Source organism: Acomys minous (assembly GCF_964271855.1).
Source record: "Acomys minous genome assembly, chromosome: 10".
In the NCBI taxonomy this organism is placed as follows: Eukaryota; Metazoa; Chordata; class Mammalia; order Rodentia; family Muridae; genus Acomys; species Acomys minous.
The window spans coordinates 4,765,001-4,779,490 of NC_140491.1; the positions used below are offsets into that span (position 1 = coordinate 4,765,001).

Here is a 14,490-nt window from a genome sequence, read left to right on the forward strand (position 1 = left end):
TGTTCAAGTATGTCAAAACCTGCAGTAGTTTGCTACCCATAATTTTTGATGGGAGACTACAGAAAGGTGGGCCTTGCCCATCCTGAGCATTCCTTGGGAGGCCCAGTAAAGCAGTTTATGTTGCTGAGTGTATGCTGGCGTCTGTTTGTAGTGGACACATGCATTGGCTTTGTGTTCTGTGGCCTACTAAGAACCCAAAGCAGTCCATCCTCATGAAGTTACAAAGATTCTGAAAAGCTTAAAACTCAAGAGTTGACATTTTGTCACGGTTCACTCTGATAATATGGAAGATCATATAACCCAAATAGTCTATGGTGCACGTCATTAACTTGCCAGGACTATAGTAAGAAAGAATTATAAGTCAGGTGACTTAAAAGACATCTAGACACAATAAGTACAGTGGGGAATGCTGGGTAAAGGTAAAGGAGGAAGGAGACTGGGGTAGGCACCTCCGGGACTGCCAGCAACCAATCAGAAGGTAGGAAAAAGAAATAAGCAGCTCCTTTACTGGAGCCCTCACAAGGAACCAGTCCTGATATTGTTTGGTTGGCATCTTGCCGATGTGATTAGACAGGGAAATAGGTAAAGCACGCGTCTCGCTGTGTCTGCGTCGATTCTGGAGGAGACTGGGTAACGAGGGTGCTGACCTGAGGAATGGAGTCACTCTTTGGTGGGTTCTTGGAATAATTACGTTATTGAAAGGGGTTGGAGGGTGGGAGGTAGAGCCAGCTGCATGAAGCCGGTCGATGCGGGGTGTTCTCGGGTCTTGTTTTGGATTTCTGTCTGGTTGTATGGAGTCTCTTCTCCTTGTCCCGCATGAAGTTACAGCTCTCTTCGCGCATGCTCCACAGGTTCCTGCAGCCGTGACGCTCTCTGCGCAAGCTCACAACCGTGGACTAAACCGGCTAAGACCATAAACCAAAACAAGACCCGTCCTCCTTTATTTTTTTTTTTTCTTTTGGTTTTTCAAGACAGGGTAGAGTTTCTCTGTGTATTCTCTGTGTAGCCTTGGCTGTCTCGGGCTCACTTTGTAGACCAGGCTAGCCTCAAACTCACAGTGATCCTCCTGCCTCTGCCTCCCAAATGCTGGGATTACAGGCATGTGCCACCACGCTTGGCCCGACCTTCCTCCTTTTTAAAGTGTTTTGATCAAATACTATGTTCGGAATAAGGATAAAAGTAAATAATATAGATAGGGTCTCGCTATGTTCTCCAGGCTGGCCTTTGATCTCTTGGTCTCCAGCGATCCTCCTGCCTCAGCTTTTTTGGGTGGTTATTCTGCAGGTACATAATAAGACACTGGGCGTGGGCTTTGGACTTTTAACCTCCCAAGCCCTAAGAAAATAAACAAGACATTGTTTGCCATAGTTTGCTCCAGCCGCCTTAGGAGACTCTCACGAGGGCCTGATAAAACAAAGCAGCTAAGTAAGACCTTGTCACTGGTCACCTGTTCAGCCACAGTGGTAAGGAGAATCACCCAGAAGTCTGAGTGACAGGAAATGGTAAGGCATTATTTTTTTTAACTATTTATTTCAGTGTGTGAGGACAACTTGCAGGAGTCGGTTCGCTCCTTCTGCCACGTGGGGGCTGGAGGCTGAATTCAGGTCATTGGGTTCAGCAGGCAGCATCTTCACCCACTGAGAAGTCTGAGGGCCTAAAAAGTCATTGTTAATCTTCCTGAAACCCATGAAGCTAACACCGGCTGCTTTACAAAGACAGAAAAAGACACTCAAAACAAACAAACAAGAAACATTTCCTAGCCTAGAGGACAAACCCAAAGCATCTACCAACCTAGACAGTGGGAAAAAATAGAAATAATTCATATTTTTTTGCAATAAAAACATATTTCTACTTGTTTCCAAAGCTAACAGAAGTATGGTTGCTCACAGCAGTTCTGTTAACAAGCTATGAAAGACCCCAGGCAACCACTCAAATCCAGAAGCTTTTTGGGCTGGGGGACTAACGGCATGGATTAACTTAGATATGCTATGTGTTGTTACAAAACGTAAAGCTGCCGACATCTAGGACTGTGTTTCACTGGCTCACTTCAGGACTCTCTCCAAGGAAGGCCGTGCAGCTGTGCTACTGCAGCTTAAACACTGAGACACAGTCCGACCTGGCCAGTCCCACCCCGTCCTTAGGAAGGGAGGGAGCTGGCGGAGGCAGAAAGGAAACCGACCCGGCCATAGTAACTTAAGAGCAGGATCCCACTCACTTAGTCTCTCTGCTGTCCAACTTCTAAACTTTCTTTTTCCTTTCCCTCCTGGGCTTCAGCATCCCTCTTTGTTTGTTTGTTTTCCTTAATACCCCAAGCACTTACTATTTCTGTCCACGGTGATTTCTGCTCTCTGGGGGTGGTTTTTTGTTGTTGTTGTTGTTGTTGTTGTTCCTTTAGGAATTGAAGGGAAGGGAAGAATAAGAACCAAAACTTCAAAGGGGACACTGGCTACTTTACTTAAATCGAAGAAATTTCAGTTAGACTTTTCAAATGTACTGTGAGTTTGGGGAAACCTCTTCAACTCTTTGTTTTTCAGTGCTCTTTGCTCCAAGGGAAATGACACTCACACTATAATATTGGAAGCATCCCTGGGTGAACAATCCATCATCGAGACCCAATTAGGCAACGGCAATCGGGGACACTTCTGAATCTGATAGGAAACGGATGTTGTGCACACAGCTGACGGCCTCTGGGGCCATGCGGACTAGCAAGGAACAGACACACCCCAAGAAGAGTAATGGAGATGAAGACTAGGCCAGGGAGGAGGAAGATGAGGGACGCTGCTAATAACATCTCAGGAGCAGGTGTGTCTACGCTGCACCAGATATTCCCTAGGTACCCTCGTGGGTACCTCAGGCGTAGGCTCAGCTGGGGTCTCTGACTATTTACAAGAGTTCTTGTGAATCTAGAGCACTATTAGTGAAGAGAAATAATTCAATTTTTAAAATGATTACCCTTAAATACTCTTTAAAAGGATATCACTTGCCGGGCGTGGTGGTGGCGCACGCCTTTAATCTCAACACTCGGGAGGCAGAGGCAGGCGGATAGCTGTGACTTAAAGGCCAGCCTGGTCTACAGTGAGTCCAGGACAGCCAAGGCTACACAGAGAGACTCTGTCTCAAAAAACAGGGGTGGGGGGTGGGGGGGAAGGATATCACTTTTCCAAACAAGGCTCCACAGACCCTCCTTTACAGAAAGGAAAGAAATGTCACAGCCTTCATCCAGGAGAATGAAGGGGAGGCAGAGCCTCCCCTGAGCAGGTAGAAGAAGCAAATGACACTACTGAAGTTCAAAACAAAGACCCACCTTTCCACTGCTCAGAGCTGCATACAACAGAGCATGTGCTTCCTGAATGTGCTCAGCCCGCGTCCTCACCCAAGTCGTCTAGCACGACTGCTGCCACCATGTTCCATGGAACCGTAGCCCTTTCTCTAACCGCTTCCACAACTTTTTCTTTTGTGGGGGGGATGGTTGTTTGTTTGTTTGTTTGTTTTTGTTTTTGAGACAAGGTTCCTCTGAGTCACCCTGGCTGTCCTGGAATTCACTGTGTAGACCAGGCTGGCCTCGAACTCACAGCAACTCACCTTCCTCTGCCTCCCAAGTGCTGGGATTAAAGGCGTGCGCCACCACACCTAGCGTTTCCACAGGTCTTAACTTCATTCCCTCACATGGCAAATCCAACACGTCTCTACCATGTGCTACTGGCTCTGAGAGGAAAAGGGTCACCTTCAGTCAGCAACTGCGACTCTGTGCTTCACCCTGAAGAGGGAGAAGACAATGGAGGGTAGAATGGAAGCTGATTTTACTTATATATATGTTTACATTTATTTATAATTATATTATATAATATATAATATGTGTGTTTGTGTGTATGTATATGTATATTACACACACACATATATATATATGTGTGTATATATATATGGTGGAAGTTTCTTTAAAACCTCAGTTATGTTATGTAGACATGTTTTTGTTTTCATCCCAAGTTTAGGACATCTGGCTCCTTTAGTTTGTCCACAGCTAATAGCTGCTCCGTGCGGGGTGTGGTCCATGCCATCTGATAACAGTCTCATGCAGCTCAGAGAGGGTTGTGGTCCTTGCCAGCTGGAGATATCTTAACTCTGAGGACACTGGGAGGGTATAAATATCAGAGCCCAGAAAGCGGAAGAAGGCTTGAAGAGCCCTTCAAGAAGATGGACAGAGGAGGAAGAAGGCTGCTTGTTCGTCCTGCTGCGTTTGCCTGCTGTTGCTAGACTGCTAGATTTCCCCACAACTGAGACTGGCACATCCAGGGCAGCCAGGACAACAGAGAAAAGCCTTGTCTCAAAAAACAAAAGGACAAGCAAACTTACCTCCACAAAAAATACCTGCACATGATTGTTCAGAGTAGCTACACATGTAATCGACTCAAACTGTCAACAGCCATAGTGTGCCTCAAAAGAGGACTGGCTAGAAGCCTATGGCACACCACAGATTACTATGCAGTCATAAAAGGGAACGGGCTATTGATACCTGCAACAAACACAGGTGGGTCTGAAGGACATTAAATTAAGTGAGAAGCCTCAGAAGGGCACACAGTTCATGCAAGTAGGTATCTAAAAGGACACAATGTGCACTTCTTGTGAAAACTAGATGAAAGGTGCCTGGAACTTCTCTATATCGCCTTTTCGAGCTCCTATGAATTTAAAATAATCCTTAAAATGGTTCTGTTTGGTTGGTTTTTTAAAGCAGTGAAGAAAAAAAAATACTGTGTTTCAGACTGGAGAGATGGCTCAGAGGTTAAGAGTACTGTCTGTTTTTCCAAAAGGTCCTGAGTCCAATTCCCAGCAGTCACATGGTGAGTCATAACCATCTAAAATGAGATCTGGTGCCCTCTTCTGGTGTGTAGGTGTACATGCAGGTGACTATTGTACAAATAATATTTTTAAATTTTATTTGCATGTGTGTCTGTGAAAGGGTGTTGCATCCTCTGGAACTAGGGTTACAGATAGTTCTGAGTTGCCATGTAGGTGCCAGGAATTGAACTCAGGACCTCTCGAAGAGAATCCAATGCTTTTAACCACTGAGCCATATCTCAAGCCCCCAATAAATCTTTAAATACACACATATATATATATACATACATATATATACATATATATATATATACACACACACACACATATATATATATGTAGTGTTTCATCAGGACATACTGTTGTGTCTAATGACACTTGTTTTTGTAGTTACCTCTTGGTATTCTCTCATTGGCTTTCACTGTTTTTACTTTTGTTTTTATTTTATTTTGTTTTGTTTTCACTTTCCAAGTTTAGATAACTACTATACATCCAAGTTGACCCTACTGGAAAAGGTTCCTTTCCTCCTTTGCTTACTTTCCCTGGAAAATGAATCTGTACATCCATTAACCTGCCTTTGTTCTATACTAAATATGCAGTTTCCTTTAAACCATGAGGCTACCAAGCAAGCCAAATAAAATCTCTAACACATATTTGCTTTTGTGTCTATATAAGAGTCACAGTTGTTGGACACTAGCCCAAGGGTCATGTCCCATGAAAGTCTTCACCTACCAGGAAAGTGGGACAGAGGGGAGGACATCCTATTGGGACTCTAGGTGAGAGGAGCATGGGAGAATGAGGAAATACAGAGATCCAGAGGATCCTAGAAACCTACAAGAAGAACATCATGATGAGCAGATCTGAGCCCAGGGATCCTGCTCAAACTATGGCACCAACTGGCACCAACCAAAGACAATACATGCAGTAAATATCGAACTCCGACCCACATCTAGTCAATGGACAGGACATTCTCCACAGCTGAGTGAAGAGTGGGGACTGACTTTCACATGAATTCTGGTGCCCTGGATGGGGAGACCTGGTGGCACTCAGGGGAAGGATAGCAGTCTACCAAGAAGAGACTTGATACCCTATGAGCATATACAGGGGGAAGAGGTCCCCCTCAGTCACAGTCATAGGGGAGGGAAATAGGGTGAAAATGGGAGGGAGGGAGGAATGGGAGGATACAAGGGATGGGATGACAATTGAGATGTAATATGAATGAATAAAAATAAATAAGTAAATAAAAACAAGAAAAAAAAGAGTTACAGTTGTACCTTTTCTGAAAATTAGAATTTATTGTCATTGTGTTTGGCTTTTGAGGCAGGGTTTCACTGTGTATGTGCCCCTGGCCATCCTGGAACCGCCAGGCTGGCCTCGAACTCAAAGATCCCTCTCCTCTGCTCCCAAGTGCTGGGATTAACGACGTGCACCACCACAGCCTGGCTGAAAATTAGCTTTTAAGAACATAAATCTGGTAATGTCCCTCCCGAGTCCCCACTAAAATTAAGATGTGTCTAATATTCTTTTTGGCAAACCTGTCCCTGCTCCGCCTGCAAGAAGATCTGTCTTTTTTCTGCCATTTGCCCAACACTCGTTACTCTTGCCTTTCTCTCTGCTCCCTCCAATCACCCCACCTAAGAGTTGTTGTGCCTGCTGTCCTTTGGTCTGGATTGTTCTTATGGGCTGGTTTTCTCGCATGTGAACTATTAGCCTTTTTGTCGGAGTGACAGGCCATGTCTTAGTCAGGGCTTCCATTGCTGTGATGAAACACCATGACCAAATATAGCTTGGAGAGGAAAGGATTTATTTGGCTTATATTTCCATATCACGTTCCATCACTGAAGGAAGTCAGGGCAGGAACTTAAGGCAGGGACCTGGAGGCAGGAACTGACACAGTTGCCATAGAGGGGTGCTGCTTACTGGCTTGCTCCTTCTGGCTTCCTCAGCCTGTTTTCTTATAGAACGCAGAACCACCAGCTCAGGGACGGCTCTGCCTACACCGAGCTGGGCCAGCCAACGTCAGCCTTCAGAGTAGAAAAGTGCACCTCAGGCCGATCTGATAGGGACACTTTCTCAGTTGGGGTTCCCTCCTTTAAAACAGCTCTATTGTGTTAAGTTGACATAAAACTTATGTCACACAGGTGTTGGGAGTGTATCCCAGCTGATACAGTACTTGCCTGGCAAGCACAAGGCCATGAGTTTGATTCACACACCCCCATCACTGCAAAAAACAAACAAACAACAACAACAAAAAAAAACCCCCACAACCACAATCCCAGCAAATGAGAGGTACAGCAGGAGAGTCAGAAGTTCAAGGTCATCCTCTACCATGTAGCAAGTGTGAGGCTCCCTGGGATACATGGGAGAAAGAGAGAGACTGTGAATGTGAACACGCTTACCCCACTCTCCCCAATAATTATGTCTCTTGGTAAGTATGTCTAAGTCGGGGACTAATTTATCATTCCCTTGGTGGACACCACTGTATCCCCAGCTCCCATAAAGACACCTAGCACATGGCAGATCCACAATAAACATTTCTGACTAATAACCTGGGTGGACGGATGAGGTATTTGGAGGGAGCGAGATCTCCATCACTGTTCAGACAGTCTGCATCTTGCATCTTTCCCTTCTGGGCCCTCGTGTGTCTGAGTCTACAGCCACCACGCCCTTTCACTGTGCAGTAAACAGAGCAATGGCACATTCCTCAGCCACCTCAGTCACTTCCTATGGAATGACACTCCTGTGCCTGCTGCAGTGTCGTGTCAGCATGAAAATGTTGCAGCTAATCAGACATTTAATGTCAAAGTGGAAGGGCATTATCTTGTCACAAAGTTTTATTCCAATTACTTTTTTTTCCTATTATACGAAATGAATTAAAAGTAGCACAAAACATTGGGAAATCAAACAGTCAATCAGAAGCTCATTAAATATCATTGAAATTGGTGCAATAAAAAGTATTTCCCATGCTGAGTTATTATTTAAAAGCTAGATTCTGGGTGGCTCAAGGAATTGACATGCTGCCAATCAAAATCTCACCCTGTCCACATATATATAGCCCCTTGGCTTTCAAAAGTTCACTATTCCGTACTTTTGAGATAAAAGTAAATATCTAAAAAGATATAAAGCATGCACGTAATTACCATCCAATCAGCCTCCGTAAGTCTCTCCTCCAGCCAAGAGCAGACGGCCACAGTCAGTGTCCGACGATCCAGACCACGGAGGAAAGCAAGGGGTTTCCTGGGTGACTCTGTAAGTGTTTGCCTCTGGTGCATTTGTGCCAAAGACTTGTAAAGCAACAACTTAACACTCAAGGGGGAAAGAAAACAGCTTATTCTTAGCCAAAGACGAGTGACCCGTGGCCCGGCACACAGATTTGGGCTTCTCTGAACAGCGTGCCCCACTGCAGAAGAGCCTTTGTTCACAGCCACAGAACAAATAAGGTGGCAGACAGATGCATTTTCAAGAACACTGGTAGGCAGCGGCGGAGAAGCTACTGCCAGGCAGGAAGCCTTCTCCACAGGCTGAGGTACAGGAATGTTCTTAGCTTTAGAGCTGACGGAAGCTAAGGTTAGTGACACATTGCCAGGGCGTAGCCGCGCCACAAGAATGTTAGGCCAGACACGGGGTTGAAGGTAAATAGCTACTAAAGAGCCTAAGAGGCCCAAAGTCATTTGGCCCTGAGTGTCCATCAACTCACAATCAGTGTTCCAGTCAGCCAAGGGCAAGCAGGCCCTGGGATCTCTACTACAGTAGATGCTGCCTCTTCAGGGAGCTGCGCTCCACACATCCACACACAGTGCTGGGTTCAGTGTGACCCAGGGGGGAGGGGTGGTAGTCACAAGTTTTAGGGGGTATACTGCTCCACACTTGGGAATGAGCATCCATCCCATGTTCTAAGGGATAATTAGTAAGAATTTTTTTTTCTTTCCCTCTTTTTCTTTCTGATTACTGAGGACAGGACTGAACTTGGAGGGGGGGGACCTGAGCACGGTGGGTAAGTGTTCTACGGCTGAGCTATACTACTAGCAACTTTTCATGCTGTCTTGAGACAGGGTCTTCCTCAGCTGTCCAGACTGGCCTTGTGGTCACGATTCTCTTAGCTCTGTGTCCTAAGTGTTTGGATTACAGGTGATGCAGGCTAGGGAGCTGCCTGTGTGAGGAAATGGAAGGTGACCGACTGCTCTATGTTTCTAATTATTTTCCTTCTGGAAGACTTTTGTAGAAAGCAAAGCTAAGCCACAGTCTTAATTCAGTTCTGTGATGCTATAATAGAATTCCCCAGATGGGGTTGTTTATAAACACTAGAAGTTTGTTAGGCGTATAGTTCTGGAAACTGGGAAGTCAAGGGTCGAATTGGTTAGAACTTCCTTCCTATGTCATAACATGGCAGACCGTGTTGTATGGGTGGGTGAGGGCATGGACCAGATGTCCTTGAAGCTTCAAGCCCATATATTCCACATGCACCCGTTTACGAGGGGATATCCTCCAGGACCTAACCACCTCCCAGCACTGTTACACTAGGGATTGTTTCTACCACATGATATTGGGAGCCACATTCCCATCATTAGTACTCTGCCCCTGTCCTCCAAAAGGCATGGTATTTTCATATACAAATCCCAACTGTCCATCCCAAAGTTCCCCAAAGTCTAAATTCACTCCAGTGCCAACTTCCAAGTCCACAAGTCCCAGAGTGGCACCTAAATCAGGTACTTTGATTCATCCTGAGGGTCACTGCCCTCCAAGTGGGAGCCAGCAAACTCAAACACATCATGGACTTCCAAAATACAACTACAGGCCAAGGACGGTGGCTAACATCTGTAACCTCAGTGCACAATAACCCCGGAGCTTCGGAGGCTGAGGCAGGAGCATCGCTTCAAATTCTAGCCTGGACTCTGCCACACAGTCACTTCTGAGCTGCTCTAGGCCACAGTGAGATTCTGTCTCAAAACCACAAATGTGATGGTAAGATGCTCATTTGCTAAGTCCAAACTTAAAGGGTGAACATTTAAATCTTGGGATTACAGAATAACTACTGGCCACCACCTCCTTAGAGGCCCTAAAGCACTGGTTCTCAACCTGTGGGTCCCGACCCCTTTGGTGGGTGTCAGATGACTCTTTCACGGGGGTCGCGTGTCAGAGGTTTACATTATGGTTCACAACAGTAGCAAAATTACAGATACGAAGAATGGTTTGGGGGTGGGGGGGCAGTCACCACAACACAAGGAATTATGTTAAAGGGTCACAGCATCAGGAAGGTTGGGAACCACTGTGCGAAAGTGGTTGAGCCTCAAAAGTGTCGGGTGATTGAGCTTTCCCAGGATGGGGCTGAACACTAGATGCTCCACCATTTGGGGGGATAGGAGTTCACTAGCCGTTGCCCAAATTGGGGTGCTCTGTAGTAACCATGGCCCTCTGGCACGTCTCTGCCTGAAGCCCCCAAACAGTCCAACGTTTCTTTGAAAACTGATCCCATGGCTTATACACCGAGTCAGCATACACAGATACTTTCAAAGCTTACCGCTTCTCCCCTTCTGAGGTAACCTGGTCCAGCTTGGCACACCTGGGGTAGCTCAGGAGTACTGCACCAGACAGAACATGGGAGCCTTCCAAGGTGGCTCTGGGCAGCAGACACCTTTCTGGAAACCTTGCCTTCAAAGCCCTGGCTTGCCTCAAAGAGCTCAGGAATATGGTCCCGATGACTAATGCTGAGCAACGGAACTCGAATAATCTCTTGAGCCAAGGGTTACTGGTTATACCCACAGTATTCCCTCCTGGGCATGCTTTCTCACTTTTAACATGCCAGGCTACAAATCTCCCCACCTTTCTGCTCTGTGTCCCCTTTAATTATAAACTCCATCTTTAAATCATTTCTCTAGTCTCTCAGCCAAAAGCAGCTGCGCAGCCCTTGGAAGGCTTTGCAACTGCGTAGACATTTATTCCGCCAGCCATCTCACGTCATTGCCCTTTATGCAGAACTCTCGACTTACAAACGCTTTTTTTGTTTGTTTTGTTTTGTTTTGTTTGTTTTTCGAGACAGGGTTTCTCTGTGTAGCCCTGGTTGTTCTGTACTCGCTTTGTAGACCAGGCTGGCCTCGAACTTACAGCAATCCACCTGCCTCTGTCTCCCAAGTGCTGGGATTAGAGGCGTGCGCCACCACCACTGCCTGGTTCCATAAAGCAAGGATGGCCTTCGCTTCAGGTCCCAAAGCTTTCATCAGAGGCTCGCGAACGACCTTTACCATCAGCCTACTGGTCTTCCCTTCCTTCTCTCCTCCTCCTTCTTGTTTGTTGTTTTGTTTTTGTATGTATGTTTGGGTATGTATTACAGGTCAGGCCTCTTGATTCTGCCTCCCACGTGAGTGCAAGACTAGGGGACTAACTAGTGCTGGGATTACAGGTGTGACCCACCAAGCCCTACTTTTCTACCATTGATGAAAACTGTCAACTAACTGTAAAAAGTCCCACACATTTCCTATAGCTGAGTCTTCACCAGATTCGCCATTAACATTCCACTCATAGCAACGTAGGCTTTTCCCAGCTTATTCTCCCAGATTCCTCCATCCCCTACCACCTAGTCATTTCCACATTGTAAAGAAACTGCTGCTGCCACAATCCCCTTCTCATTGCCTATACGAGGTACGTTTTGTGCTGATATCGCAAAATCCCACAAACTAGGCAACTTATAAAGAGTGGGAATTAGGTGGTTTTGTTTTTCCCAGTCCCAGAAGCTGAGATGTCCAGGGTTGACGGGCAGCAACGTCTGCTTAGGGCCCTCTTCTTCTTGTAACAGGCACCATAATGCGGCAGAGGCGTCACCCACGTGAGCACCCAAGAGTTTGAACTCACAATCGCAAGCTCTTTTGTAAACGGGCACCAATCAAAGCTTGAAAACCCAGGCCCCCACGCCCTTAGTCATCTACCCCTGGGCCACGCCTCTCAGTACTGTTCCACGGGGGACTAAGTTCCCAACACATATGCTTAGAGAAGATCCCAACTAGAGCAACCACTTTTTTTTTTTGAGTATTTACTTTTATAGAAATGGCCACATATACATGATAAATGGTCCTTTTAGTCAGCAACACATAAAAGGAAGTATCGTGCCCAGTCTCTCAAGGTGTTTCAGTGGCCACCATGACATAAATATAAGATATACACATAAGGGTTGGAGAGATGACTGAGTGGTTCAGAGCACCTGTTCTTACAGTGGACTCAGGTTCGATTCCCCGCACCCACACGGCGGCTCACAACTTGTCTGTGCTACCAGTTCCAGACCCTCCTGCCCCGGGCATTCGTGCAGTGCACATGCACACATGCAGGCAAAACACCAATAGAAATTAAAGTAATAAATCCTAAAAAAAAAGAAATCTACATAGACAAGAATTTGCCACACACACACACACACACACACACACACACACACACACACGTATAGGAAATCACTTATTTATCAGAGGACTGAAGGTTTCCTTCTTCTAAGACCCCATCACCACCATGACCACCCTAATTTCTTTTCAAAAGCCAGGAGTTACTGGCAAATTACCAGGGGGTAAAGTGGGAGGGAAAGATTCAGAACTGCTCTCTAGACAGGGAAGTGTGTGTGGGGGGGGTGTTGTCATTTATCTCCTCTGAAGATCGGGAGCCGTTCCCCACTTCTCACTTGTGTGTCTGAGAAGCGTCTCCCTGGCACCCACTCTCCCTGCCTCTCCCGGCATTTCATTACTTCCTAACCGTTCTCTCATGCCCGGCTCCTTTTCTTCCTGGTGATCCACGTGTCCTCATTTAGCAGTTTTCAGAAGCCGGGGAGAGACGAAACGCTGCAAATAATGTTAAATATGATTAATATCTTGAATTCCTTGAAATATGACATGCATGAGTTACAATGAAACCTCTTTTATTTCCCCATGAAATGCTTTTGCATAATGAGAAAGAAAATGTCCTCTATGCCCTAATCAGCCCTGACAGTTCCTGGACTCCCAAATACTTTTATTTATGGCATTATTTATTTCATCTCTAATAAATGGAGGAGGGGCACAGTGCCATCTGAGGAGCCTGCAGAGGAGAGGAAGACAGTGGGGAGGGGGGGGGGAGACACAGACTCTGGAAACACAGACCCTTCCAGAGAGGAAGGGAACTCTTGCAAAGGTAGGGAGATCTGGGAAATGCGAGACCAAGGACCTGGACCCCAGAAGAAAACGAGGCACTCTCCCAAAACTAAAAGGGAGCTGAAAATAAGAAATCAACCCCAGATTGGAGAGATGAGGGTCATCCATCAAGGACCTGGATAATGATGGCCAAGCTCGGGCGGAGGGGATGCTGGCACTGGGGTAGGCCTAAAAGAAGGACGATTCCCTCGAGATAGGATGGAGTGGCTGGCAGAGGCCAAAACTCTTCCTTGTATTTGAAGTACCTTGGGGGGAAGGCTGGGGGGGCAGGGGCAGCTCCCGGCAAACTACCGAGGTCTTTGTCACTCAAACAAGTACCGAGATTCAGTGCTCCACGGATTCCTGGCCTGCTGGTGCTAGTTTAGTACGAGCAACGCAGGAAGTGAGGAGCTCCCAGGCCACTTTGGTCTTTCAAAGTATATGCATAGATAATAATAATAATAATAATAATAATAATAATAATAATAATAATAATAATAATAATAATAATAATAATAATAATGTCCAAAGCAGTCACCATTCCAGAGGAAAGCGTGAGGCCATTTTGTCCCCTTTAGGCCTGCGCGCACCCGTGCGACTCACTCGCAAGCTCCTCCTCCTCCTTCTCCTCTGTGCGAATTCGGATAATTTCCTTTCACTTTGCAGAGCCTCAGTTTTCAAATCTGTAGAATGGAGAGGACCGATGCCACCCCTCGGCTCCCTCTCTGCCCCACAGTCCCCCTACGGAGAGAAACAAGTGGCCTAGTGTTGCAAGCCCAAGAAGGCCCTGAGCGCTTTCACGTTCAGGCGCCAGGCCTGGGACAGCAAGACCCTAAGGGCTGGACAAACAAACCTCCCAGCAGCCCGTGTCCAGTCCTTCGAGACGTTCTTTTCGGAAAGTAGGGGGTGGAGGGGGTGGGGTGGGGAGCGGGGGAAGGGGGTGGTGGCGGTGGTGGTGGTAGTAGTTTCCTTCTAGAAGAACTTACCGGTCCCACCCTTGCACTCCGGCGACCCCGCCCTAACTCCTAGGTACCACCCCCTCCGAGCAACTCCGAGAGTTGGAAGGTCACGTAGCAGGGCGCCGGGAGCTGGTTTCCAAAGCTCGGACCCGGCCGGCAACCGCGGCCACCGAGACCACCTGGGACCACCCCCATCTCTTCCACCTGTCCCCGCCAGGACGCCCTCCAGGTTACCTTCCCCCCCCCCCACACCCCCACTCCCCTACCCGGATCCCACCCCCACCCCACCCCCCGTCGAGGCCGCGGCCTGCTCCTTGCCCCATCCAAGGACCCTGTCCCAGGCCCGGATGGCGCGGGCCACCAAGGCTCTCCGTGCCGCCCCGGGGCCCCGCCCCCGCCCCCCTGATCATCATTAGCAGATATTACCCTAAACACTTGCTCCTTGCCTCCTTTCTCCCTCCAGGCATTGGCGAGGCGGGCTGTCAATCAGCGCCGGGCGGCAGGCCCCCCGCGCGGGGGCTCGGAGATGCCAGGCTCAGCGACAGGCGGCGGCGGCG

At 47.3% G+C, this 14,490-nt stretch overlaps 1 long non-coding RNA gene across 2 annotated transcripts; it reads right to left on the reverse strand.

The window, feature by feature from the left end:
- Positions 1-5,229: 5,229 nt before the first annotated feature.
- Positions 5,230-14,478, reverse strand: LOC311607421. Of its 2 annotated transcripts, none has more exons than XR_014782589.1 (3): positions 14,360-14,478; positions 13,513-13,715; positions 5,230-12,647 (listed from the first exon to the last, which is right to left on the reverse strand). It is a non-coding gene; the product is annotated as an uncharacterized lncRNA (long non-coding RNA). The 2 variants fall into 2 exon arrangements; XR_014782590.1 differs by having other exon boundaries at positions 13,513-13,657; positions 14,360-14,466.
- Positions 14,479-14,490: the final 12 nt, after the last annotated feature.